At 41.7% G+C, this 23,155-nt stretch overlaps 49 non-coding genes across 49 annotated transcripts; all 49 read left to right on the top strand.

Moving 5' to 3' along the window:
• Positions 1-16: 16 nt before the first annotated feature.
• Positions 17-87, top strand: Trnag-ccc (transfer RNA glycine (anticodon CCC)). Its single transcript has one exon. It is a non-coding gene; the product is annotated as a tRNA-Gly (tRNA).
• A 126-nt stretch (positions 88-213) lies between these two features.
• Positions 214-289, top strand: Trnag-ccc (transfer RNA glycine (anticodon CCC)). Its single transcript has one exon. It is a non-coding gene; the product is annotated as a tRNA-Gly (tRNA).
• Positions 290-410: 121 nt separating this feature from the next.
• On the top strand, positions 411-481 carry Trnag-ccc (transfer RNA glycine (anticodon CCC)). The gene has a single exon. It is a non-coding gene; the product is annotated as a tRNA-Gly (tRNA).
• A 126-nt stretch (positions 482-607) lies between these two features.
• Trnag-ccc (transfer RNA glycine (anticodon CCC)) lies at positions 608-678 on the top strand. The gene has a single exon. It is a non-coding gene; the product is annotated as a tRNA-Gly (tRNA).
• Positions 679-802: 124 nt separating this feature from the next.
• Trnag-ccc (transfer RNA glycine (anticodon CCC)) lies at positions 803-873 on the top strand. The gene has a single exon. It is a non-coding gene; the product is annotated as a tRNA-Gly (tRNA).
• Positions 874-1,788: 915 nt separating this feature from the next.
• Trnag-ccc (transfer RNA glycine (anticodon CCC)) lies at positions 1,789-1,859 on the top strand. The gene has a single exon. It is a non-coding gene; the product is annotated as a tRNA-Gly (tRNA).
• Positions 1,860-1,985: 126 nt separating this feature from the next.
• Trnag-ccc (transfer RNA glycine (anticodon CCC)) lies at positions 1,986-2,061 on the top strand. Its single transcript has one exon. It is a non-coding gene; the product is annotated as a tRNA-Gly (tRNA).
• Positions 2,062-2,379: 318 nt separating this feature from the next.
• Trnag-ccc (transfer RNA glycine (anticodon CCC)) lies at positions 2,380-2,450 on the top strand. The gene has a single exon. It is a non-coding gene; the product is annotated as a tRNA-Gly (tRNA).
• A 125-nt stretch (positions 2,451-2,575) lies between these two features.
• Positions 2,576-2,646, top strand: Trnag-ccc (transfer RNA glycine (anticodon CCC)). The gene has a single exon. It is a non-coding gene; the product is annotated as a tRNA-Gly (tRNA).
• Positions 2,647-2,971: 325 nt separating this feature from the next.
• On the top strand, positions 2,972-3,042 carry Trnag-ccc (transfer RNA glycine (anticodon CCC)). The gene has a single exon. It is a non-coding gene; the product is annotated as a tRNA-Gly (tRNA).
• Positions 3,043-3,365: 323 nt separating this feature from the next.
• Trnag-ccc (transfer RNA glycine (anticodon CCC)) lies at positions 3,366-3,436 on the top strand. The gene has a single exon. It is a non-coding gene; the product is annotated as a tRNA-Gly (tRNA).
• A 1,113-nt stretch (positions 3,437-4,549) lies between these two features.
• Trnag-ucc (transfer RNA glycine (anticodon UCC)) lies at positions 4,550-4,620 on the top strand. Its single transcript has one exon. It is a non-coding gene; the product is annotated as a tRNA-Gly (tRNA).
• Positions 4,621-4,746: 126 nt separating this feature from the next.
• Trnag-ccc (transfer RNA glycine (anticodon CCC)) lies at positions 4,747-4,817 on the top strand. The gene has a single exon. It is a non-coding gene; the product is annotated as a tRNA-Gly (tRNA).
• An 890-nt stretch (positions 4,818-5,707) lies between these two features.
• On the top strand, positions 5,708-5,778 carry Trnag-ccc (transfer RNA glycine (anticodon CCC)). The gene has a single exon. It is a non-coding gene; the product is annotated as a tRNA-Gly (tRNA).
• Positions 5,779-6,272: 494 nt separating this feature from the next.
• Positions 6,273-6,343, top strand: Trnag-ccc (transfer RNA glycine (anticodon CCC)). The gene has a single exon. It is a non-coding gene; the product is annotated as a tRNA-Gly (tRNA).
• Positions 6,344-7,034: 691 nt separating this feature from the next.
• Positions 7,035-7,105, top strand: Trnag-ccc (transfer RNA glycine (anticodon CCC)). The gene has a single exon. It is a non-coding gene; the product is annotated as a tRNA-Gly (tRNA).
• A 494-nt stretch (positions 7,106-7,599) lies between these two features.
• Positions 7,600-7,670, top strand: Trnag-ccc (transfer RNA glycine (anticodon CCC)). Its single transcript has one exon. It is a non-coding gene; the product is annotated as a tRNA-Gly (tRNA).
• Positions 7,671-7,796: 126 nt separating this feature from the next.
• Trnag-ccc (transfer RNA glycine (anticodon CCC)) lies at positions 7,797-7,872 on the top strand. The gene has a single exon. It is a non-coding gene; the product is annotated as a tRNA-Gly (tRNA).
• Positions 7,873-7,993: 121 nt separating this feature from the next.
• Positions 7,994-8,064, top strand: Trnag-ccc (transfer RNA glycine (anticodon CCC)). The gene has a single exon. It is a non-coding gene; the product is annotated as a tRNA-Gly (tRNA).
• Positions 8,065-8,190: 126 nt separating this feature from the next.
• Trnag-ccc (transfer RNA glycine (anticodon CCC)) lies at positions 8,191-8,261 on the top strand. The gene has a single exon. It is a non-coding gene; the product is annotated as a tRNA-Gly (tRNA).
• A 124-nt stretch (positions 8,262-8,385) lies between these two features.
• Positions 8,386-8,456, top strand: Trnag-ccc (transfer RNA glycine (anticodon CCC)). Its single transcript has one exon. It is a non-coding gene; the product is annotated as a tRNA-Gly (tRNA).
• Positions 8,457-9,371: 915 nt separating this feature from the next.
• On the top strand, positions 9,372-9,442 carry Trnag-ccc (transfer RNA glycine (anticodon CCC)). The gene has a single exon. It is a non-coding gene; the product is annotated as a tRNA-Gly (tRNA).
• A 126-nt stretch (positions 9,443-9,568) lies between these two features.
• Trnag-ccc (transfer RNA glycine (anticodon CCC)) lies at positions 9,569-9,644 on the top strand. Its single transcript has one exon. It is a non-coding gene; the product is annotated as a tRNA-Gly (tRNA).
• Positions 9,645-9,962: 318 nt separating this feature from the next.
• Positions 9,963-10,033, top strand: Trnag-ccc (transfer RNA glycine (anticodon CCC)). Its single transcript has one exon. It is a non-coding gene; the product is annotated as a tRNA-Gly (tRNA).
• A 125-nt stretch (positions 10,034-10,158) lies between these two features.
• Trnag-ccc (transfer RNA glycine (anticodon CCC)) lies at positions 10,159-10,229 on the top strand. The gene has a single exon. It is a non-coding gene; the product is annotated as a tRNA-Gly (tRNA).
• A 718-nt stretch (positions 10,230-10,947) lies between these two features.
• On the top strand, positions 10,948-11,018 carry Trnag-ccc (transfer RNA glycine (anticodon CCC)). The gene has a single exon. It is a non-coding gene; the product is annotated as a tRNA-Gly (tRNA).
• A 520-nt stretch (positions 11,019-11,538) lies between these two features.
• On the top strand, positions 11,539-11,609 carry Trnae-cuc (transfer RNA glutamic acid (anticodon CUC)). The gene has a single exon. It is a non-coding gene; the product is annotated as a tRNA-Glu (tRNA).
• A 717-nt stretch (positions 11,610-12,326) lies between these two features.
• Positions 12,327-12,397, top strand: Trnae-cuc (transfer RNA glutamic acid (anticodon CUC)). Its single transcript has one exon. It is a non-coding gene; the product is annotated as a tRNA-Glu (tRNA).
• Positions 12,398-13,114: 717 nt separating this feature from the next.
• Positions 13,115-13,185, top strand: Trnag-ccc (transfer RNA glycine (anticodon CCC)). Its single transcript has one exon. It is a non-coding gene; the product is annotated as a tRNA-Gly (tRNA).
• A 128-nt stretch (positions 13,186-13,313) lies between these two features.
• Trnag-ccc (transfer RNA glycine (anticodon CCC)) lies at positions 13,314-13,384 on the top strand. Its single transcript has one exon. It is a non-coding gene; the product is annotated as a tRNA-Gly (tRNA).
• A 691-nt stretch (positions 13,385-14,075) lies between these two features.
• Trnag-ccc (transfer RNA glycine (anticodon CCC)) lies at positions 14,076-14,146 on the top strand. Its single transcript has one exon. It is a non-coding gene; the product is annotated as a tRNA-Gly (tRNA).
• A 692-nt stretch (positions 14,147-14,838) lies between these two features.
• Trnag-ccc (transfer RNA glycine (anticodon CCC)) lies at positions 14,839-14,909 on the top strand. The gene has a single exon. It is a non-coding gene; the product is annotated as a tRNA-Gly (tRNA).
• Positions 14,910-15,431: 522 nt separating this feature from the next.
• Trnae-cuc (transfer RNA glutamic acid (anticodon CUC)) lies at positions 15,432-15,502 on the top strand. Its single transcript has one exon. It is a non-coding gene; the product is annotated as a tRNA-Glu (tRNA).
• A 1,282-nt stretch (positions 15,503-16,784) lies between these two features.
• Trnag-ccc (transfer RNA glycine (anticodon CCC)) lies at positions 16,785-16,855 on the top strand. The gene has a single exon. It is a non-coding gene; the product is annotated as a tRNA-Gly (tRNA).
• A 494-nt stretch (positions 16,856-17,349) lies between these two features.
• Positions 17,350-17,420, top strand: Trnag-ccc (transfer RNA glycine (anticodon CCC)). Its single transcript has one exon. It is a non-coding gene; the product is annotated as a tRNA-Gly (tRNA).
• A 126-nt stretch (positions 17,421-17,546) lies between these two features.
• On the top strand, positions 17,547-17,617 carry Trnag-ccc (transfer RNA glycine (anticodon CCC)). Its single transcript has one exon. It is a non-coding gene; the product is annotated as a tRNA-Gly (tRNA).
• Positions 17,618-17,743: 126 nt separating this feature from the next.
• Trnag-ccc (transfer RNA glycine (anticodon CCC)) lies at positions 17,744-17,814 on the top strand. Its single transcript has one exon. It is a non-coding gene; the product is annotated as a tRNA-Gly (tRNA).
• Positions 17,815-18,308: 494 nt separating this feature from the next.
• Trnag-ccc (transfer RNA glycine (anticodon CCC)) lies at positions 18,309-18,379 on the top strand. The gene has a single exon. It is a non-coding gene; the product is annotated as a tRNA-Gly (tRNA).
• Positions 18,380-18,505: 126 nt separating this feature from the next.
• Trnag-ccc (transfer RNA glycine (anticodon CCC)) lies at positions 18,506-18,581 on the top strand. Its single transcript has one exon. It is a non-coding gene; the product is annotated as a tRNA-Gly (tRNA).
• A 121-nt stretch (positions 18,582-18,702) lies between these two features.
• On the top strand, positions 18,703-18,773 carry Trnag-ccc (transfer RNA glycine (anticodon CCC)). The gene has a single exon. It is a non-coding gene; the product is annotated as a tRNA-Gly (tRNA).
• A 126-nt stretch (positions 18,774-18,899) lies between these two features.
• On the top strand, positions 18,900-18,970 carry Trnag-ccc (transfer RNA glycine (anticodon CCC)). The gene has a single exon. It is a non-coding gene; the product is annotated as a tRNA-Gly (tRNA).
• Positions 18,971-20,082: 1,112 nt separating this feature from the next.
• Trnag-ccc (transfer RNA glycine (anticodon CCC)) lies at positions 20,083-20,154 on the top strand. Its single transcript has one exon. It is a non-coding gene; the product is annotated as a tRNA-Gly (tRNA).
• Positions 20,155-20,280: 126 nt separating this feature from the next.
• Trnag-ccc (transfer RNA glycine (anticodon CCC)) lies at positions 20,281-20,351 on the top strand. Its single transcript has one exon. It is a non-coding gene; the product is annotated as a tRNA-Gly (tRNA).
• A 126-nt stretch (positions 20,352-20,477) lies between these two features.
• Positions 20,478-20,553, top strand: Trnag-ccc (transfer RNA glycine (anticodon CCC)). Its single transcript has one exon. It is a non-coding gene; the product is annotated as a tRNA-Gly (tRNA).
• A 318-nt stretch (positions 20,554-20,871) lies between these two features.
• On the top strand, positions 20,872-20,942 carry Trnag-ccc (transfer RNA glycine (anticodon CCC)). The gene has a single exon. It is a non-coding gene; the product is annotated as a tRNA-Gly (tRNA).
• A 125-nt stretch (positions 20,943-21,067) lies between these two features.
• Positions 21,068-21,138, top strand: Trnag-ccc (transfer RNA glycine (anticodon CCC)). Its single transcript has one exon. It is a non-coding gene; the product is annotated as a tRNA-Gly (tRNA).
• Positions 21,139-21,856: 718 nt separating this feature from the next.
• On the top strand, positions 21,857-21,927 carry Trnag-ccc (transfer RNA glycine (anticodon CCC)). Its single transcript has one exon. It is a non-coding gene; the product is annotated as a tRNA-Gly (tRNA).
• A 519-nt stretch (positions 21,928-22,446) lies between these two features.
• Trnag-ccc (transfer RNA glycine (anticodon CCC)) lies at positions 22,447-22,517 on the top strand. Its single transcript has one exon. It is a non-coding gene; the product is annotated as a tRNA-Gly (tRNA).
• Positions 22,518-23,037: 520 nt separating this feature from the next.
• Positions 23,038-23,108, top strand: Trnae-cuc (transfer RNA glutamic acid (anticodon CUC)). The gene has a single exon. It is a non-coding gene; the product is annotated as a tRNA-Glu (tRNA).
• The last annotated feature ends 47 nt before the right edge of the window (positions 23,109-23,155 follow it).

Consider the following 23,155-nt stretch of genomic DNA (forward strand, 5'->3'; position numbering starts at 1 on the left):
TAAAAGCCGCTTTCGAGCGCCGCTGGTGTAGTGGTAACATGCAAGATTCCCATTCTTGTGCGCCGGGTTCGATTCCCCGGCGGCGCAAAGCAGCTGTTGGATGTTTCTGCTCTTTTTTCTGAATGCACAAATAGTTGAATTTTGGCAATATATAAAATAAAATTACATTTCTAAAGCAGTCTCAGAAAAGGTGCATTTAAAAGTCGCTTTCGAGCGCCGCTGGTGTAGTGGTAACATGCAAGATTCCCATTCTTGTGCGCCGGGTTCGATTCCCGGGCGGCGGAAAGCAGATGTTGGATGTTTCTGCTCTTTTTTCTGAATGCACAAATAGATGAATTTTGCCATTATATGAAATAAAATTACATTTCTAAACCAGTCTCAGAAAAGGTGCATTTAAAAGTCGCTTTCGAGCGCCGCTGGTGTAGTGGTAACATGCAAGATTCCCATTCTTGTGCGCCGGGTTCGATTCCCGGGCGGCGCAAAGCAGCTGTTGGATGTTTCTGCTCTTTTTTCTGAATGCACAAATAGTTGAATTTTGGCAATATATAAAATAAAATTACATTTCTAAAGCAGTCTCAGAAAAGGTGCATTTAAAAGTCGCTTTCGAGCGCCGCTGGTGTAGTGGTAACATGCAAGATTCCCATTCTCGTGCGCCGGGTTCGATTCCCGGGCGGCGCAAAGCAGTTGTTGGATGTTTCAGCTCTTTTTGTGAATGCACAAATAGTTGAATTTTCCAATATATAAAATAAAACTACATTTCTAAAGCAGTCTCAGAAAAGGTGCATTTAAAAGTCGCTTTCGAGCGCCGCTGGTGTAGTGGTAACATGCAAGATTCCCATTCTTGTGCGCCGGGTTCGATTCCCGGGCGGCGCAAAGCAGATGTTGGATGTTTCTGCTCTTTTTTCTGAATACACAAATAGTTGAATTTTGAACATATATATTAAATAAAATTACATTTATAAAGCAGTCTCAGAAAAGGTGCATTTAAAAGCCGCTTTCGAGCTCCGCTGGTGTAGTGTTAACATGCAAGATTCCCATTCTTGTGCGCCGGGTTCGATTCCCGGGCGGCGCAAAGCAGCGGTTGGATGTTTCTGCTCTTTTTTCTGAATGCACAAATAAATGTATTTTGCCATTATATAAAATAAAATTACATTTCTAAACCAGTCTCAGAAAAGGTGCATTTAAAAGCCGCTTTCGAGCGCCGCTGGTGTAGTGGTAACATGCAAGATTCCCATTCTTGTGCACCGGGTTCGTATCCCGGGCGGCGGAAAGCAGCTGTTAGATACTTCTGCTCTTTTTTCTGAATGCACAAATAGATGAATTTTGCCATTGTATAAAATAAAATTACATTTCTAAAGCAGTCTCAGAAAAGGTGCATTTAAAAGCCGCTTTCGAGCGCCGCTGGTGTAGTAGTAACATGCAAGATTCCCATTCTTGTGCGCCTTGTTCGATTCCCGGGCGGCGCAACGCAGCTGTTGGATGTTTCTGCTCTTTTTTCTGAATGCACAAATAGATGAATTTTGCAATTATATAAAATAAAATTAAATTTTAAAGCAGTCTCAGAAAAGGTGCATTTAAAAGTCGCTTTCGGTTGCCGCTGGTGTAGTGGTGACATGCAAGATTCCCATTCTCGTGCGCCGGGTTCGATTCCCGGGCGGCGCAAAGCAGCTGTTGGATGTTTCTGCTCTTTTTTCTGAATGCACAAATAGATGAATTTTGCCATTATATAAAATAAAATTACATTTCTAAAGCAGTCTCAGAAAAGGTGCATTTAAAAGTCGCTTTCGAGCGCCGCTGGTGTAGTGGTAACATGCAAGATTCCCATTCTTGTGCGCCGGGTTCGATTCCCCGGCGGCGCAAAGCAGCTGTTGGATGTTTCTGCTCTTTTTTCTGAATGCACAAATAGTTGAATTTTGGCAATATATAAAATAAAATTACATTTCTAAAGCAGTCTCAGAAAAGGTGCATTTAAAAGTCGCTTTCGAGCGCCGCTGGTGTAGTGGTAACATGCAAGATTCCCATTCTTGTGCGCCGGGTTCGATTCCCGGGCGGCGGAAAGCAGATGTTGGATGTTTCTGCTCTTTTTTCTGAATGCACAAATAGATGAATTTTGCTATTATATAAAATAAAATTACATTTCTAAACCAGTCTCAGAAAAGGTGCATTTAAAACAAGCTTTTGGGTTCCGCTGGTGTAGTGGTAAAATGCAAGATTCCCATTCTTGTGCGCCGGGTTCGATTCCCGGGCGGCGCAAAGCAGCTGTTGGATGTTTCTGCTCTTTTTTCTGAATGCACAAATAGTTGAATTTCGGCAATATATAAAATAAAATTACATTTCTAAAGCAGTCTCAGAAAAGGTGCATTTAAAAGTCGCTTTCGAGCGCCGCTGGTGTAGTGGTAACATGCAAGATTCCCATTCTCGTGCGCCGGGTTCGATTCCCGGGCGGCGCAAAGCAGTTGTTGGATGTTTAAGCTCTTTTTGTGAATGCACAAATAGTTGAATTTTGCCAATATATAAAATAAAACTACATTTCTAAAGCAGTCTCAGAAAAGGTGCATTTAAAAGTCGCTTTCGAGCACCGCTGGTGTAGTGGTAACATGCAAGATTCCCATTCTTGTGCGCCGGGTTCGATTCCCGGGCGGCGCAAAGCAGATGTTGGATGTTTCTGCTCTTTTTTCTGAATACACAAATAGTTGAATTTTGAACATATATATTAAATAAAATTACATTTATAAAGCAGTCTCAGAAAAGGTGCATTTAAAAGCCGCTTTCGAGCTCCGCTGGTGTAGTGTTAACATGCAAGATTCCCATTCTTGTGCGCCGGGTTCGATTCCCGGGCGGCGCAAAGCAGCGGTTGGATGTTTCTGCTCTTTTTTCCGAATGCACAAATAGTTGAAGTTTGCCAATATATAAAATAAAATTAAATTTCTAAAGCAGTCTCAGAAAAGATGCATTTAAAAGACGCTTTCGAGCTCCGCTGGTGTAGTGCTAACATGCAAGATTCCCATTCTTGTGCGCCGGGTTCGATTCCCGGGTGGGGCAAAGCAGCTGTTGGATGTTTCTGCTCTTTTTTCCGAATGCACAAATAGTTGAAGTTTGCCAATATATAAAATAAAATTAAATTTCTAAAGCAGTCTCAAAACAGATGCATTTAAAAGACGCTTTCGAGCTCCGCTGGTGTAGTGCTAACATGCAAGATTCCCATTCTTGTGCGCCGGGTTCGATTGCCGGGCGGGGCAAAGCCGCTGTTGGATGTTTCTGCTCTTTTTTCCGAATGCAGAAATAGTTGAATTTTGCCAATATATAAAATAAAATTACATTTCTAAACCAGTCACAGAAAAGGTGCATTTAAAAGCCGCTTTCGAGCGCCGCTGGTGTAGTGGTAACATGCAAGATTCCCATTCTTGTGCGCCGGGTTCGATTCCCGGGTGGGGCAAAGCAGCTGTTGGATGTTTCTGCTCTTTTTTCCGAATGCACAAATAGTTGAAGTTTGCCAATATATAAAATAAAATTAAATTTCTAAAGCAGTCTCAGAAAAGGTGCATTTAAAAGCCGCTTTCGAGCTCGGCTGGTGTAGTGCTAACATGCCAGATTCCCATTCTTGTGCGCCGGGTTCGATTGCCGGGCGGGGCAAAGAAGCTGTTGGATGTTTCTGCTCTTTTTTCTGAATGCACAAATAGTTGAATTTTGCCAATATATAAAATAAAATTACATTTCTAAACCAGTCACAGAAAAGGTACATTTAAAAGCCGCTTTCGAGCGCCGCTGGTGTAGTGGTAACATGCAAGATTCCCATTCTTGTGCGCCAGGTTCGATTGCCGGGCGGGGCAAAGCAGCTGTTGGTTGTTTCTGCTCTTTTTTCTCAATGCACAAATAGTTGAATTTTGCCAATATATAAAATAAAATTACATTTCTAAACCAGTCACAGAAAAGGTGCATTTAAAAGCCGCTTTCGAGCTCCGCTGGTGTAGTGCTAACATGCAAGATTCCCATTCTTGTGCGCCGGGTTCGATTGCCGGGCGGGGCAAAGCAGCTGTTGGATGTTTCTGCTCTTTTTTCTGAATGCACAAATAGTTGAATTTTGCCAATATATAAAATAAAATTACATTTCTAAACCAGTCACAGAAAAGGTGCATTTTAAAGCCGCTTTCGAGCGCCGCTGGTGTAGTGCTAACATGCAAGATTCCCATTCTTGGGCGCCGGGTTCGATTCCCGGGTGGCGAAAAGCAGCTTTTGGGTGTTTTTGCTCTTTTTCCTGAAAGAACAAATAGTTGAATTTTAGACATATATATTAAATAAAATTACATTTCTAAAGCAGTCTCAGAAAAGGTGCATTTATAAGCCGCTTTCGAGCGCCTCTGGTGTAGTGGTAACATGCAAGATTCCCATTCTTGTGCGCGGGGTTCGATTCCCGGGCGGCGGAAAGCAGCTGTTGGAAGCTTCTGCTCTTTTCTCTGACTGCACAAATAGTTGAATTTTGCAAATATATAAAATAAAATTACATTTCTAAAGCAGTCTCAGAAAAGGTGCATTTGAAAGCCGCTTTCGGGTGCCGCTGGTGTAGTGGTAACATGCAAGATTTCCATTCTTGCGCGCCGGGTTCGATTCCCGGGCGGCGCAAAGCACCTGTAGGATATTTCTGCTCTTTTTTCTGAATGCACAAATAGATGAATTTTGCCATTATATAAAATAAAATTACATTTCTAAAGCAGTCTCAGAAAAGGTGCATTTAATATCCGCTTTCGAGCTCCGCTGGTATAGTGGTAACATGCAAGATTCCCATTCTTGTGCGCCGGGTTCGATTCCCGGGCGGCGCAAAGCAGCTGTTGGATGTTTCTGCTCTTTTTTCTGAATGCACAAATAGTTGAATTTTGAACATATATATTAAATAAAATTACATTTCTAAAGCAGTCTCAGAAAAGGTGCATTTAAAATCCGCTTTCGAGCTCCGCTGGTATAGTGGTAACATGCAAGATTCTCATTCTCGTGCGCCGGGTTCGATTCCCGGGCGGCGCAAGGCAGCTGTTGGATGTTTCTGCTCTTTTTTCTGAATGCACAAATAGATGAATTTTGCCAACATATAAAATAAAATTACATTTCTAAACCAGTCTCAGAAAAGGTGCATTTAAAACAAGCTTTCGGGTGCCGCTGGTGTAGTGTTAAAATGCAAGATTCCCATTCTTGTGCGCCGGGTTCGATTCCCGGGTGGCGCAAAGCAGCGGTTTGATGTTTCTGCTCTTTTTTCTGAATGCACAAATAGTTGAATTTGGCCAATATATAAAATAAAATTACATTTCTAAACCAGTCTCAAAAAAGGTGTATTTAAAAGTCGCTTTCGAGCGCCGCTGGTGTAGTGGTAACATGCATGATTCCCGGGCGGCGCAAAGCAGCTGTTGGATGTTTTTGCTCTTTTTTCTGACTGCACAAATAGTTGAATTTTGCCAATATATAAAATAAAATTACATTTCTAAAGCAGTCTCAGAAAAGGTGCATTTAAAATTCGCTTTCGAGCGCCGCTGGTGTAGTGGTAACATGAAAGATTCCCATTCTTGTGCACCGGGTTCGATTCCCGGGCGGCGGAAAGCAGCTGTTGGATGCTTCTGCTCTTTTTCCTGAATGCACAAATAGTTGAATTTTGCCATTATATAAAATAAAATTACATTTCTAAAGCAGTCTCAGAAAAGGTGCATTTAAAAGCCGCTTTCGAGCGCCGCTGGTGTAGTGGTAACATGCAAGATTCCCATTCTTATGCGCCGGGTTCGATTCCCGGGCGGCGCAAAGCATCTGTTGCATGTTTGTGCTCTTTTTTCTGAATGGACAAATAGATGAATTTTGCCATTATATAAAATAAAATTACATTTCTAAACCAGTCTCAAAAAAGGTGCATTTAAAAGTCGCTTTCGAGCGCCCCTGGTGTAGTGGTAACATGCATGATTCCCGGGCGGCGCAAAGCAGCTGTTGGATGTTTTTGCTCTTTTTTCTGACTGCACAAATAGTTGAATTTTGCCAATATATAAAATAAAATTACATTTCTAAAGCAGTCTCAGAAAAGGTGCATTTAAAATTCGCTTTCGAGCGCCGCTGGTGTGGTGGTAACATGCAAGATTCCCATTCTTGTGCGCCGGGTTCGATTCCCGGGCGGCTCAACGCAGCTGTTGGATGTTTATGCTCTTTTTTCTGAATGCACAAATAGTTGAATTTTGCCATTATATAAAATAAAATTACATTTCTAAAGCAGTCTCAGAAAAGGTGCATTTAAAAGCCGCTTTCGAGCGCCGCTGGTGTAGTGGTAACATGCAAGATTCCCATTCTTGTGCGCCGGGTTCGATTCCCGGGCGGCGCAAAGCAGCTGTTGGATGTTTCTGCTCTTTTTTCTGAATGCACAAATAGATGAATTTTGCCAACATATAAAATAAAATTACATTTCTAAACCAGTCTCAGAAAAGGTGCATTTAAAACAAGCTTTCGGGTGCCGCTGGTGTAGTGTTAAAATGCAAGATTCCCATTCTTGTGCGCCGGGTTCGATTCCCGGGTGGCGCAAAGCAGCGGTTAGATGTTTCTGCTCTTTTTTCTGAATGCACAAATAGTTGAATTTGGCCAATATATAAAATAAAATTACATTTCTAAACCAGTCTCAAAAAAGGTGTATTTAAAAGTCGCTTTCGAGCGCCGCAGGTGTAGTGGTAACATGCATGATTCCCGGGCGGCGAAAAGCAGCTGTTGGATGTTTTTGCTCTTTTTTCTGACTGCGCAAATAGTTCAATTTTGCCAATATATAAAATAAAATTACATTTCTAAAGCAGTCTCAGAAAAGGTGCATTTAAAATTCGCTTTCGAGCGCCGCTGGTGTAGTGGTAACATGAAAGATTCCCATTCTTGTGCACCGGGTTCGATTCCCGGGCGGCGGAAAGCAGCTGTTGGATGCTTCTGCTCTTTTTTCTGAATGCACAAATAGATGAATTTTGCCATTATATAAAATGAAATTACATTTCTAAAGCAGTCTCAGAAAACGTGCATTTAAAAGCCGCTTTCGAGCGCGGCTGGTGTAGTGGTAACATGCAAGATTCCCATTCTTGTGCGCCGGGTTCGATTCCCGGGCGGCGCAACGCAGCTGTTGGATGTTTGTGCTCTTTTTTCTGAATGCACAAATAGATGAATTTTGCCATTATATAAAATAAAATTACATTTCTAAACCAGTCTCAAAAAAGGTGCATTTAAAAGTCGCTTTCGAGCGCCGCTGGTGTAGTGGTAACATGCATGATTCCCGGGCGGCGCAAAGCAGCTGTTGGATGTTTTTGCTCTTTTTTCTGACTGCACAAATAGTTGAATTTTGCCAATATATAAAATAAAATTACATTTCTAAAGCAGTCTCAGAAAAGGTGCATTTAAAATTCGCTTTCGAGCGCCGCTGGTGTGGTGGTAACATGCAAGATTCCCATTCTTGTGCGCCGGGTTCGATTCCCGGGCGGCTCAACGCAGCTGTTGGATGTTTCTGCTCTTTTTTCTGAATGCACAAATAGTTGAATTTTGCCATTATATAAAATAAAATTACATTTCTAAAGCAGTCTCAGAAAAGGTGCATTTAAAAGCCGCTTTCGAGCGCCGCTGGTGTAGTGGTAACATGCAAGATTCCCATTCTTGTGCGCCGGGTTCGATTCCCCGGCGGCGCAAAGCAGCTGTTGGATGTTTCTGCTCTTTTTTCTGAATGCACAAATAGTTGAATTTTGGCAATATATAAAATAAAATTACATTTCTAAAGCAGTCTCAGAAAAGGTGCATTTAAAAGTCGCTTTCGAGCGCCGCTGGTGTAGTGGTAACATGCAAGATTCCCATTCTTGTGCACCGGGTTCGATTCCCGGGCGGCGGAAAGCAGATGTTGGATGTTTCTGCTCTTTTTTCTGAATGCACAAATAGATGAATTTTGCCATTATATGAAATAAAATTACATTTCTAAACCAGTCTCAGAAAAGGTGCATTTAAAAGTCGCTTTCGAGCGCCGCTGGTGTAGTGGTAACATGCAAGATTCCCATTCTTGTGCGCCGGGTTCGATTCCCGGGCGGCGCAAAGCAGCTGTTGGATGTTTCTGCTCTTTTTTCTGAATGCACAAATAGTTGAATTTTGGCAATATATAAAATAAAATTACATTTCTAAAGCAGTCTCAGAAAAGGTGCATTTAAAAGTCGCTTTCGAGCGCCGCTGGTGTAGTGGTAACATGCAAGATTCCCATTCTCGTGCGCCGGGTTCGATTCCCGGGCGGCGCAAAGCAGTTGTTGGATGTTTCAGCTCTTTTTGTGAATGCACAAATAGTTGAATTTTCCAATATATAAAATAAAACTACATTTCTAAAGCAGTCTCAGAAAAGGTGCATTTAAAAGTCGCTTTCGAGCGCCGCTGGTGTAGTGGTAACATGCAAGATTCCCATTCTTGTGCGCCGGGTTCGATTCCCGGGCGGCGCAAAGCAGATGTTGGATGTTTCTGCTCTTTTTTCTGAATACACAAATAGTTGAATTTTGAACATATATATTAAATAAAATTACATTTATAAAGCAGTCTCAGAAAAGGTGCATTTAAAAGCCGCTTTCGAGCTCCGCTGGTGTAGTGTTAACATGCAAGATTCCCATTCTTGTGCGCCGGGTTCGATTCCCGGGCGGCGCAAAGCAGCGGTTGGATGTTTCTGCTCTTTTTTCTGAATGCACAAATAAATGTATTTTGCCATTATATAAAATAAAATTACATTTCTAAACCAGTCTCAGAAAAGGTGCATTTAAAAGCCGCTTTCGAGCGCCGCTGGTGTAGTGGTAACATGCAAGATTCCCATTCTTGTGCACCGGGTTCGTATCCCGGGCGGCGGAAAGCAGCTGTTAGATACTTCTGCTCTTTTTTCTGAATGCACAAATAGATGAATTTTGCCATTGTATAAAATAAAATTACATTTCTAAAGCAGTCTCAGAAAAGGTGCATTTAAAAGCCGCTTTCGAGCGCCGCTGGTGTAGTAGTAACATGCAAGATTCCCATTCTTGTGCGCCTTGTTCGATTCCCGGGCGGCGCAACGCAGCTGTTGGATGTTTCTGCTCTTTTTTCTGAATGCACAAATAGATGAATTTTGCAATTATATAAAATAAAATTAAATTTTAAAGCAGTCTCAGAAAAGGTGCATTTAAAAGTCGCTTTCGGTTGCCGCTGGTGTAGTGGTGACATGCAAGATTCCCATTCTCGTGCGCCGGGTTCGATTCCCGGGCGGCGCAAAGCAGCTGTTGGATGTTTCTGCTCTTTTTTCTGAATGCACAAATAGATGAATTTTGCCATTATATAAAATAAAATTACATTTCTAAAGCAGTCTCAGAAAAGGTGCATTTAAAAGTCGCTTTCGAGCGCCGCTGGTGTAGTGGTAACATGCAAGATTCCCATTCTTGTGCGCCGGGTTCGATTCCCCGGCGGCGCAAAGCAGCTGTTGGATGTTTCTGCTCTTTTTTCTGAATGCACAAATAGTTGAATTTTGGCAATATATAAAACAAAATTACATTTCTAAAGCAGTCTCAGAAAAGGTGCATTTAAAAGTCGCTTTCGAGCGCCGCTGGTGTAGTGGTAACATGCAAGATTCCCATTCTTGTGCGCCGGGTTCGATTCCCGGGCGGCGGAAAGCAGATGTTGGATGTTTCTGCTCTTTTTTCTGAATGCACAAATAGATGAATTTTGCTATTATATAAAATAAAATTACATTTCTAAACCAGTCTCAGAAAAGGTGCATTTAAAACAAGCTTTTGGGTTCCGCTGGTGTAGTGGTAAAATGCAAGATTCCCATTCTTGTGCGCCGGGTTCGATTCCCGGGCGGCGCAAAGCAGCTGTTGGATGTTTCTGCTCTTTTTTCTGAATGCACAAATAGTTGAATTTCGGCAATATATAAAATAAAATTACATTTCTAAAGCAGTCTCAGAAAAGGTGCATTTAAAAGTCGCTTTCGAGCGCCGCTGGTGTAGTGGTAACATGCAAGATTCCCATTCTCGTGCGCCGGGTTCGATTCCCGGGCGGCGCAAAGCAGTTGTTGGATGTTTCAGCTCTTTTTGTGAATGCACAAATAGTTGAATTTTGCCAATATATAAAATAAAACTACATTTCTAAAGCAGTCTCAGAAAAGGTGCATTTAAAAGTCGCTTTCGAGCACCGCTGGTGTAGTGGTAACATGCAAGATTCCCATTCTTGTGCGCCGGGTTCGATTCCCGGGCGGCGCAAAGCAGATGTTGGATGTTTCTGCTCTTTTTTCTGAATACACAAATAGTTGAATTTTGAACATATATATTAAATAAAATTACATTTATAAAGCAGTCTCAGAAAAGGTGCATTTAAAAGCCGCTTTCGAGCTCCGCTGGTGTAGTGTTAACATGCAAGATTCCCATTCTTGTGCGCCGGGTTCGATTCCCGGGCGGCGCAAAGCAGCGGTTGGATGTTTCTGCTCTTTTTTCTGAATGCACAAATAAATGTATTTTGCCATTATATAAAATAAAATTACATTTCTAAACCAGTCTCAGAAAAGGTGCATTTAAAAGCCGCTTTCGAGCGCCGCTGTTGTAGTGGTAACATGCAAGATTCCCATTCTTGTGCACCGGGTTCGTATCCCGGGCGGCGGAAAGCAGCTGTTAGATACTTCTGCTCTTTTTTCTGAATGCACAAATAGATGAATTTTGCCATTATATAAAATAAAATTACATTTCTAAAGCAGTCTCAGAAAAGGTGCATTTAAAAGCCGCTTTCGAGCGCCGCTGGTGTAGTAGTAACATGCAAGATTCCCATTCTTGTGCGCCTTGTTCGATTCCCGGGCGGCGCAACGCAGCTGTTGGATGTTTCTGCTCTTTTTTCTGAATGCACAAATAGATGAATTTTGCAATTATATAAAATAAAATTAAATTTTAAAGCAGTCTCAGAAAAGGTGCATTTAAAAGTCGCTTTCGAGCGCCGCTGGTGTAGTGGTAACATGCAAGATTCCCATTCTTGTGCGCCGGGTTCGATTCCCGGGCGGCGCAAAGCAGCTGTTGGATGTTTCTGCTCTTTTTTCTGAATGCACAAATAAATGTATTTTTCCATTATATAAAATAAAATTACATTTCTAAACCAGTCTCAGTAAAGGTGCATTTAAAAGCCGCTTTCGAGCGCCGCTGGTGTAGTGGTAACATGCAAGATTCCCATTCTTGTGCACCGGGTTCGTATCCCGGGCGGCGGAAAGCAGCTATTGGATACTTCTGCTCTTTTTTCTGAATGCACAAATAGATGAATTTATCCATTATATAAAATAAAATTACATTTCTAAAGCAGTCTCAGAAAAGGTGCATTTAAAAGCCGCTTTCGAGCGCCGCTGGTGTAGTAGTAACATGCAAGATTCCCATTCTTGTGCGCCTTGTTCGATTCCCGGGCGGCGCAACGCAGCTGTTGGATGTTTCTGCTCTTTTTTCTGAATGCACAAATAGATGAATTTTGCAATTATATAAAATAAAATTACATTTCTAAAGAAGTCTCAGAAAAGGTGCATTTAAAATCCGCTTTCGAGCTCCGCTGGTGTAGTGGTAACATGCAAGATTCTCATTCTTGTGCGCCGGGTTCGATTCCCGGGCGGCGCAAAGAATCTGTTGGATGTTTGTGCTCTTTTTTCTGAATGCACAAATAGATGAATTTTGCCAATATATAAAATAAAATTACATTTCTAAAGCAGTCTCAGAAAAGGTGCATTTAAAAGTCGCTTTCGAGCGCCCCTGGTGTAGTGGTAACATGCAAGATTCCCATTCTTGAGCGCCGGGTTCGATTCCCGAGCGGCGCAAAGCAGCTGTTGGATGTTTCTGCTCTTTTTTCTGAATGCACAAATAGATGAATTTTTCCATTATATAAAATAAAATTTTATTTCTAAAGCAATCTCAGAAAAGGTGCATTTAAAATCCGCTTTCGAGCTCCGCTGGTGTACTGGTAACATGCAAAATTCCCATTCTTGTGCGCCGGGTTCGATTCCCTGGCGGCGCAAAGCAGCTGTTGGATGTTTCTGCTCTTTTTTCTGAATGCACAAATAGATGAATTTTGGCAATATATAAAATAAAATTACATTTCTAAAGCAGTCTCAGAAAAGGTGCATTTAAAAGCCGCTTTCGAGCGCCGCTGGTGTAGTAGTAACATGCAAGATTCCCATTCTTGTGCGCCTTGTTCGATTCCCGGGCGGCGCAACGCAGCTGTTGGATGTTTCTGCTCTTTTTTCTGAATGCACAAATAGATGAATTTTGCAATTATATAAAATAAAATTACATTTCTAAAGAAGTCTCAGAAAAGGTGCATTTAAAATCCGCTTTCGAGCTCCGCTGGTGTAGTGGTAACATGCAAGATTCTCATTCTTGTGCGCCGGGTTCGATTCCCGGGCGGCGCAAAGAATCTGTTGGATGTTTGTGCTCTTTTTTCTGAATGCACAAATAGATGAATTTTGCCAATATATAAAATAAAATTACATTTCTAAAGCAGTCTCAGAAAAGGTGCATTTAAAAGTCGCTTTCGAGCGCCCCTGGTGTAGTGGTAACATGCAAGATTCCCATTCTTGAGCGCCGGGTTCGATTCCCGAGCGGCGCAAAGCAGCTGTTGGATGTTTCTGCTCTTTTTTCTGAATGCACAAATAGATGAATTTTTCCATTATATAAAATAAAATTTTATTTCTAAAGCAATCTCAGAAAAGGTGCATTTAAAATCCGCTTTCGAGCTCCGCTGGTGTACTGGTAACATGCAAAATTCCCATTCTTGTGCGCCGGGTTCGATTCCCTGGCGGCGCAAAGCAGCTGTTGGATGTTTCTGCTCTTTTTTCTGAATGCACAAATAGATGAATTTTGGCAATATATAAAATAAAATTACATTTCTAAAGCAGTCTCAGAAAAGGTGCATTTAAAACAAGCTTTCGGGTGCCGCTGGTGTAGTGGTGACATGCAAGATTCCCACTCTTGTGCGCCGTGTTCGATTCTCTTGCGGCGCAAAGCAGCTGTTGGATGTTTCTGCTCTTTTTTCTGAATGCACAAATAGTTGAATTTTGCCAATATATAAAATAAAATTACATTTCTAAACCAGTCACAGAAAAGGTGCATTTAAAAGTCGCTTTCGAGCGCCGCTGTTGTAGTGGTAACATGCAAGATTCCCATTCTTGTGCGCCGGGTTCGATTCCCGGGCGGCGCAAAGCATCTGTTGGATGTTTCTGCTCTTTTTTCTGAATGCACAAATAGTTGAATTTTGAACATATATATTAAATAAAATTACATTTCTAAAGCAGTCTCAGAAAATTTGCATTTAAAAGCAACTTTCGAGCGCCGCTGGTGTAGTGGTAACATGCAAGATTCCCGTTCTCGTGCACCGGGTTCGATTCCCGGGTGGCGCAAAGCAGCGGTTGGATGTTTCTGCTCTTTTTTCTGAATGCACAAATAGTTGAATTTGGCCAATATATAAAATAAAATTACATTTCTAAACCAGTCTCAGAAAAGGTGCATTTAAAAGTCGCTTTCGAGCGCTGCTGGTGTAGTGGTAACATGCATGATTCCCGGGAGGCGCAAAGCAGCTGTTGGATGTTTCTGCTCTTTTTTCTGAATGCACAAATAGATGAATTTTTCCATTATATAAAATAAAATTACATTTCTAAAGCAATCTCAGAAAAGGTGCATTTAAAATCCGCTTTCGAGCTCCGCTGGTGTACTGGTAACATGCAAGATTCCCATTCTTGTGCGCCGGGTTCGATTCCCTGGCGGCGCAAAGCAGCTGTTGGATGTTTCTGCTCTTTTTTCTGAATGCACAAATAGATGAATTTTGGATATATAAAATAAAATTACATTTCTAAAGCAGTCTCAGAAAAGGTGCATTTAAAACAAGCTTTCGGGTGCCGCTGGTGTAGTGGTGACATGCAAGATTCCCACTCTTGTGCGCCGTGTTCGATTCTCTTGCGGCGCAAAGCAACTGTTAGATGTTTCTGCTCTTTTTTCTGAATGCTCAAATAGTTGAATTTTGAACATATATAGTAAATAAAATTACATTTCTAAAGCAGTCTCAGAAAATTTGCATTTAAAAGCAACTTTCGAGCGCCGCTGGTGTAGTGGTAACATGCAAGATTCCCATTCTAGTGCGCCGGGTTCGATTCCCGGGTGGCGCAAAGCAGCGGTTGGATGTTTCTGCTCTTTTTTCTGAATGCACAAATAGTTGAATTTGGCCAATATATAAAATAAAATTACATTTCTAAACCAGCCTCAGAAAAGGTGCATTTAAAAGTCGCTTTCGAGCGCTGCTGGTGTAGTGGTAACATGCATGATTCCCGGGAGGCGCAAAGCAGCTGTTGGATGTTTTTGCTCTTTTTTCTGACTGCACAAATAGTTGAATTTTGCCAATATATAAAATAAAATTACATTTCTAAAGCAGTCTCAGAAAAGGTGCATTTAAAAGTCGCTTTCGAGCTCCGCTGGTGTAGTGGTAACATGAAAGATTCCCAGTCTTGTGCACCGGGTTCGATTCCCGGGCGGCGCAACGCAGCTGTTGGATGTTTCTGCTCTTTTTTCTAAATGCACAAATATATGAATTTTGCAATTATATAAAATAAAATTACATTTCTAAAACAGTATCAGAAAAGGTGCATTTAAAAGCCGCTTTCGAGCGCCGCTGGTGTAGTGGTAATATGCAAGATTCCCATTCTTGTGCGCCGGGTTCGATTCCCCGGGCGGCGTAACGCAGCTGTTGGATGTATCTGCTCTTTTTTCTCACTGCACAAATAGTTGAATTTTGCCAATATATAAAATAAAATTACATTTCTAAAGCAGTCTCAGAAAAGGTGCATTTAAAAGTCGCTTTCGAGCGCCGCTGGTGTAGTGGTAACATGCAAGATTCCCATTCTTGTGCGCCGGGTTCGATTCCCGGGCGGCGCAAAGCAGATGTTGGATGTTTCTGCTCTTTTTTCTGAATGCACAAATAGTTGAATTTTGAACATATATATTAAATAAAATTACATTTATAAAGCAGTCTCAGAAAAGGTGCATTTAAAAGCCGCTTTCGAGCTCCGCTGGTGTAGTGTTAACATGCAAGATTCTCATTCTTGTGCGCCGGGTTCGATTCCCGGCCGGCGCAAAGCAGCTGTTGGATACTTCTGCTCTTTTTTCTGAATGCACAAATAGATGAATTTATCCATTATATAAAATAAAATTACATTTCTAAAGCAGTCTCAGAAAAGGTGCATTTAAAAGCCGCTTTCGAGCGCCGCTGCTGTAGTAGTAACATGCAAGATTCCCATTCTTGTGCGCCTTGTTCGATTCCCGGGCGGCGCAACGCAGCTGTTGGATGTTTCTGCTCTTTTTTCTGAATGCACAAATAGATGAATTTTGCAATTATATAAAATAAAATTACATTTCTAAAGAAGTATCAGAAAAGGTGCATTTAAAATCCGCTTTCGAGCTCCGCTGGTGTAGTGGTAACATGCAAGATTCTCATTCTTGTGCGCCGGGTTCGATTCCCGGGCGGCGCAAAGCATCTGTTGGATGTTTGTGCTCTTTTTTCTGAATGCACAAATAAATGAATTTTGCCAATATATAAAATAAAATTACATTTCTAAAGCAGTCTCAGAAAAGGTGCATTTAAAAGTCGCTTTCGAGCGCCCCTGGTGTAGTGGTAACATGCAAGATTCCCATTCTTGAGCGCCGGGTTCGATTCCCGAGCGGCGCAAAGCAGCTGTTGGATGTTTCTGCTCTTTTTTCTGAATGCACAAATAGATGAATTTTTCCATTATATAAAATAAAATTACATTTCTAAAGCAATCTCAGAAAAGGTGCATTTAAAATCCGCTTTCGAGCTCCGCTGGTGTACTGGTAACATGCAAAATTCCCATTCTTGTGCGCCGGGTTCGATTCCCTTGCGGCGCAAAGCAGCTGTTGGATGTTTCTGCTCTTTTTTCTGAATGCACAAATAGATGAATTTTGGCAATATATAAAATAAAATTACATTTCTAAAGCAGTCTCAGAAAAGGTGCATTTAAAACAAGCTTTCGGGTGCCGATGGTGTAGTGGTGACATGCAAGATTCCCACTCTTGTGCGCCGTGTTCGATTCTCTTGCGGCGCAAAGCAGCTGTTGGATGTTTCTGCTCTTTTTTCTGAATGCACAAATAGTTGAATTTTGCCAATATATAAAATAAAATTACATTTCTAAACCAGTCTCAGAAAAGGTGCATTTAAAAGTCGCTTTCGAGCGCTGCTGGTGTAGTGGTAACATGCATGATTCCCGGGAGGCGCAAAGCAGCTGTTGGATGTTTCTGCTCTTTTTTCTGAATGCACAAATAGATGAATTTTTCCATTATATAAAATAAAATTACATTTCTAAAGCAATCTCAGAAAAGGTGCATTTAAAATCCGCTTTCGAGCTCCGCTGGTGTACTGGTAACATGCAAGATTCCCATTCTTGTGCGCCGGGTTCGATTCCCTGGCGGCGCAAAGCAGCTGTTGGATGTTTCTACTCTTTTTTCTGAATGCACAAATAGATGAATTTTGGATATATAAAATAAAATTACATTTCTAAAGCAGTCTCAGAAAAGGTGCATTTAAAACAAGCTTTCGGGTGCCGCTGGTGTAGTGGTGACATGCAAGATTCCCACTCTTGTGCGCCGTGTTCGATTCTCTTGCGGCGCAAAGCAGCTGTTAGATGTTTCTGCTCTTTGTTCTGAATGCTCAAATAGTTGAATTTTGAACATATATAGTAAATAAAATTACATTTCTAAAGCAGTCTCAGAAAATTTGCATTTAAAAGCAACTTTCGAGCGCCGCTGGTGTAGTGGTAACATGCAAGATTCCCATTCTAGTGCGCCGGGTTCGATTCCCGGGTGGCGCAAAGCAGCGGTTGGATGTTTCTGCTCTTTTTTCTGAATGCACAAATAGTTGAATTTGGCCAATATATAAAATAAAATTACATTTCTAAACCAGTCTCAAAAAAGGTGTATTTAAAAGTCGCTTTCGAGCGCCGCTGGTGTAGTGGTAACATGCATGATTCCCGGGCGGCGCAAAGCAGCTGTTGGATGTTTTTGCTCTTTTTTCTGACTGCACAAATAGTTCAATTTTGCCAATATATAAAATAATATTACATTTCTAAAGCAGTCTCAGAAAAGGTGCATTTAAAATTCGCTTTCGAGCGCCGCTGGTGTAGTGGTAACATGAAAGATTCCCATTCTTGTGCACCGGGTTCGATTCCCGGGCGGCGGAAAGCAGCTGTTGGATGCTTCTGCTCTTTTTTCTGAATGCACAAATAGATGAATTTTGCCATTATATAAAATGAAATTACATTTCTAAAGCAGTCTCAGAAAACGTGCATTTAAAAGCCGCTTTCGAGCGCGGCTGGTGTAGTGGTAACATGCAAGATTCCCATTCTTGTGCGCCGGGTTCGATTCCCGGGCGGCGCAACGCAGCTGTTGGATGTTTCTGCTCTTTTTTCTGAATGCACAAATAGTTGAATTTTGCCATTATATTAAATAAAATTACATTTCTAAAGCAGTCTCAGAAAAGGTGCATTTAAAAGCCGCTTTCGAGCGCCGCTGGTGTAGTGGTAACATGCAAGATTCCCATTCTTGTGCGCAGGGTTCGATTCCCGGGCGGCGCAACGCAGCTGTTGGATGTTTCTGCTCTTTTTCCTGAATGCACAAATAGTTGAATTTTGCCATTATATAAAATAAAATTACATTTCTAAAGCAGTCTCAGAAAAGGTGCATTTAAAAGCCGCTTTCGAGCGCCGCTGGTGTAGTGGTAACATGCAAGATTCCCATTCTTATGCGCCGGGTTCGATTCCCGGGCGGCGCAAAGCATCTGTTGCATGTTTGTGCTCTTTTTTCTGAATGCACAAATAGATGAATTTTGCCATTATATAAAATAAAATTACATTTCTAAACCAGTCTCAAAAAAGGTGCATTTAAAAGTCGCTTTCGAGCGCCGCTGGTGTAGTGGTAACATGCATGATTCCCGGGCGGCGCAAAGCAGCTGTTGGATGTTTTTGCTCTTTTTTCTGACTGCACAAATAGTTGAATTTTGCCAATATATAAAATAAAATTACATTTCTAAAGCAGTCTCAGAAAAGGTGCATTTAAAATTCGCTTTCGAGCGCCGCTGGTGTGGTGGTAACATGCAAGATTCCCATTCTTGTGCGCCGGGTTCGATTCCCGGGCGGCTCAACGCAGCTGTTGGATGTTTCTGCTCTTTTTTCTGAATGCACAAATAGTTGAATTTTGCCATTATATAAAATAAAATTACATTTCTAAAGCAGTCTCAGAAAAGGTGCATTTAAAAGCCGCTTTCGAGCGCCGCTGGTGTAGTGGTAACATGCAAGATTCCCATTCTTGTGCGCCGGGTTCGATTCCCCGGCGGCGCAAAGCAGCTGTTGGATGTTTCTGCTCTTTTTTCTGAATGCACAAATAGTTGAATTTTGGCAATATATAAAATAAAATTACATTTCTAAAGCAATCTCAGAAAAGGTGCATTTAAAAGTCGCTTTCGAGCGCCGCTGGTGTAGTGGTAACATGCAAGATTCCCATTCTTGTGCGCCGGGTTCGATTCCCGGGCGGCGGAAAGCAGATGTTGGATGTTTCTGCTCTTTTTTCTGAATGCACAAATAGATGAATTTTGCCATTATATGAAATAAAATTACATTTCTAAACCAGTCTCAGAAAAGGTGCATTTAAAAGTCGCTTTCGAGCGCCGCTGGTGTAGTGGTAACATGCAAGATTCCCATTCTTGTGCGCCGGGTTCGATTCCCGGGCGGCGCAAAGCAGCTGTTGGATGTTTCTGCTCTTTTTTCTGAATGCACAAATAGTTGAATTTTGGCAATATATAAAATAAAATTACATTTCTAAAGCAGTCTCAGAAAAGGTGCATTTAAAAGTCGCTGTCGAGCGCCGCTGGTGTAGTGGTAACATGCAAGATTCCCTTTCTTGTGCGCCGGGTTCGATTCCCGGGCGGCGCAAAGCAGATGTTGGATGTTTCTGCTCTTTTTTCTGAATACACAAATAGTTGAATTTTGAACATATATATTAAATAAAATTACATTTATAAAGCAGTCTCAGAAAAGGTGCATTTAAAAGCCGCTTTCGAGCTCCGCTGGTGTAGTGTTAACATGCAAGATTCCCATTCTTGTGCGCCGGGTTCGATTCCCGGGCGGCGCAAAGCAGCGGTTGGATGTTTCTGCTCTTTTTTCTGAATGCACAAATAAATGTATTTTGCCATTATATAAAATAAAATTACATTTCTAAACCAGTCTCAGAAAAGGTGCATTTAAAAGCCGCTTTCGAGCGCCGCTGGTGTAGTGGTAACATGCAAGATTCCCATTCTTGTGCACCGGGTTCGTATCCCGGGCGGCGGAAAGCAGCTGTTAGATACTTCTGCTCTTTTTTCTGAATGCACAAATAGATGAATTTTGCCATTATATAAAATAAAATTACATTTCTAAAGCAGTCTCAGAAAAGGTGCATTTAAAAGCCGCTTTCGAGCGCCGCTGGTGTAGTAGTAACATGCAAGATTCCCATTCTTGTGCGCCTTGTTCGATTCCCGGGCGGCGCAACGCAGCTGTTGGATGTTTCTGCTCTTTTTTCTGAATGCACAAATAGTTGAATTTTGGCAATATATAAAATAAAATTACATTTCTAAAGCAGTCTCAGAAAAGGTGCATTTAAAAGTCGCTTTCGAGCGCCGCTGGTGTGGTGGTAACATGCAAGATTCCCATTCTTGTGCGCCGGGTTCGATTCCCGGGCGGCTCAACGCAGCTGTTGGATGTTTCTGCTCTTTTTTCTGAATGCACAAATAGTTGAATTTTGCCATTAAATAAAATAAAATTACATTTCTAAACCAGTCTCAGAAAAGGTGCATTTAAAACAAGCTTTCGGTTGCCGCTGGTGTAGTGGTGACATGCAAGATTCCCATTCTCGTGCGCCGGGTTCGATTCCCGGGCGGCGCAAAGCAGCTGTTGGATGTTTCTGCTCTTTTTTCTGAATGCACAAATAGATGAATTTTGCCATTATATAAAATAAAATTACATTTCTAAAGCAGTCTCAGAAAAGGTGCATTTAAAACAAGCTTTCGGTTGCCGCTGGTGTAGTGGTAACATGCAAGATTCCCATTCTTGTGCGCCGGGTTCGATTCCCGGGCGGCGCAAAGCAGCTGTTGGATGTTTCTGCTCTTTTTTCTGAATGCACAAATAGATGAATTTTGCCATTATATAAAATAAAATTACATTTCTAAAGCAGTCTCAGAAAAGGTGCATTTAAAAGTCGCTTTCGAGCGCCGCTGGTGTAGTGGTAACATGCAAGATTCCCATTCTTGTGCGCCGGGTTCGATTCCCCGGCGGCGCAAAGCAGCTGTTGGATGTTTCTGCTCTTTTTTCTGAATGCACAAATAGTTGAATTTTGGCAATATATAAAATAAAATTACATTTCTAAAGCAGTCTCAGAAAAGGTGCATTTAAAAGTCGCTTTCGAGCGCCGCTGGTGTAGTGGTAACATGCAAGATTCCCATTCTTGTGCGCCGGGTTCGATTCCCGGGCGGCGGAAAGCAGATGTTGGATGTTTCTGCTCTTTTTTCTGAATGCACAAATAGATGAATTTTGCCATTATATAAAATAAAATTACATTTCTAAACCAGTCTCAGAAAAGGTGCATTTAAAACAAGCTTTTGGGTTCCGCTGGTGTAGTGGTAAAATGCAAGATTCCCATTCTTGTGCGCCGGGTTCGATTCCCGGGCGGCGCAAAGCAGCTGTTGGATGTTTCTGCTCTTTTTTCTGAATGCACAAATAGTTGAATTTCGGCAATATATAAAATAAAATTACATTTCTAAAGCAGTCTCAGAAAAGGTGCATTTAAAAGTCGCTTTCGAGCGCCGCTGGTGTAGTGGTAACATGCAAGATTCCCATTCTCGTGCGCCGGGTTCGATTCCCGGGCGGCGCAAAGCAGTTGTTGGATGTTTCAGCTCTTTTTGTGAATGCACAAATAGTTGAATTTTGCCAATATATAAAATAAAACTACATTTCTAAAGCAGTCTCAGAAAAGGTGCATTTAAAAGTCGCTTTCGAGCGCCGCTGGTGTAGTGGTAACATGCAAGATTCCCATTCTTGTGCGCCGGGTTCGATTCCCGGGCGGCGCAAAGCAGATGTTGGATGTTTCTGCTCTTTTTTCTGAATACACAAATAGTTGAATTTTGAACATATATATTAAATAAAATTACATTTATAAAGCAGTCTCAGAAAAGGTGCATTTAAAAGCCGCTTTCGAGCTCCGCTGGTGTAGTGTTAACATGCAAGATTCCCATTCTTGTGCGCCGGGTTCGATTCCCGGGCGGCGCAAAGCAGCGGTTGGATGTTTCTGCTCTTTTTTCTGAATGCACAAATAAATGTATTTTGCCATTATATAAAATAAAATTACATTTCTAAACCAGTCTCAGAAAAGGTGCATTTAAAAGCCGCTTTCGAGCGCCGCTGTTGTAGTGGTAACATGCAAGATTCCCATTCTTGTGCACCGGGTTCGTATCCCGGGCGGCGGAAAGCAGCTGTTAGATACTTCTGCTCTTTTTTCTGAATGCACAAATAGATGAATTTTGCCATTATATAAAATAAAATTACATTTCTAAAGCAGTCTCAGAAAAGGTGCATTTAAAAGCCGCTTTCGAGCGCCGCTGGTGTAGTAGTAACATGCAAGATTCCCATTCTTGTGCGCATTGTTCGATTTCCGGGCGGCGCAACGCAGCTGTTGGATGTTTCTGCTCTTTTTTCTGAATGCACAAATAGATGAATTTTGCAATTATATAAAATAAAATTAAATTTTAAAGCAGTCTCAGAAAAGGTGCATTTAAAAGTCGCTTTCGAGCGCCGCGGGTGTAGTGGTAACATGCAAGATTCCCATTCTTGTGCGCCGGGTTCGATTCCCGGGCGGCGCAAAGCAGCTGTTGGATGTTTCTGCTCTTTTTTCTGAATGCACAAATAAATGTATTTTTCCATTATATAAAATAAAATTACATTTCTAAACCAGTCTCAGTAAAGGTGCATTTAAAAGCCGCTTTCGAGCGCCGCTGGTGTAGTGGTAACATGCAAGATTCCCATTCTTGTGCACCGGGTTCGTATCCCGGGCGGCGGAAAGCAGCTATTGGATACTTCTGCTCTTTTTTCTGAATGCACAAATAGATGAATTTATCCATTATATAAAATAAAATTACATTTCTAAAGCAGTCTCAGAAAAGGTGCATTTAAAAGCCGCTTTCGAGCGCCGCTGGTGTAGTAGTAACATGCAAGATTCCCATTCTTGTGCGCCTTGTTCGATTCCCGGGCGGCGCAACGCAGCTGTTGGATGTTTCTGCTCTTTTTTCTGAATGCACAAATAGATGAATTTTGCAATTATATAAAATAAAATTAAATTTTAAAGCAGTCTCAGAAAAGGTGCATTTAAAAGTCGCTTTCGAGCGCCGCGGGTGTAGTGGTAACATGCAAGATTCCCATTCTTGTGCGCCGGGTTCGATTCCCGGGCGGCGCAAAGCAGCTGGTGGATGTTTCTGCTCTTTTTTCTGAATGCACAAATAAATGTATTTTTCCATTATATAAAATAAAATTACATTTCTAAACCAGTCTCAGTAAAGGTGCATTTAAAAGCCGCTTTCGAGCGCCGCTGGTGTAGTGGTAACATGCAAGATTCCCATTCTTGTGCACCGGGTTCGTATCCCGGGCGGCGGAAAGCAGCTATTGGATACTTCTGCTCTTTTTTCTGAATGCACAAATAGATGAATTTATCCATTATATAAAATAAAATTACATTTCTAAAGCAGTCTCAGAAAAGGTGCATTTAAAAGCCGCTTTCGAGCGCCGCTGGTGTAGTAGTAACATGCAAGATTCCCATTCTTGTGCGCCTTGTTCGATTCCCGGGCGGCGCAACGCAGCTGTTGGATGTTTCTGCTCTTTTTTCTGAATGCACAAATAGATGAATTTTGCAATTATATAAAATAAAATTACATTTCTAAAGAAGTCTCAGAAAAGGTGCATTTAAAATCCGCTTTCGAGCTCCGCTGGTGTAGTGGTAACATGCAAGATTCTCATTCTTGTGCGCCGGGTTCGATTCCCGGGCGGCGCAAAGAATCTGTTGGATGTTTGTGCTCTTTTTTCTGAATGCACAAATAG

This window comes from Argiope bruennichi, chromosome 10 (assembly GCF_947563725.1).
Source record: "Argiope bruennichi chromosome 10, qqArgBrue1.1, whole genome shotgun sequence".
Classification (NCBI taxonomy): Eukaryota; Metazoa; Arthropoda; class Arachnida; order Araneae; family Araneidae; genus Argiope; species Argiope bruennichi.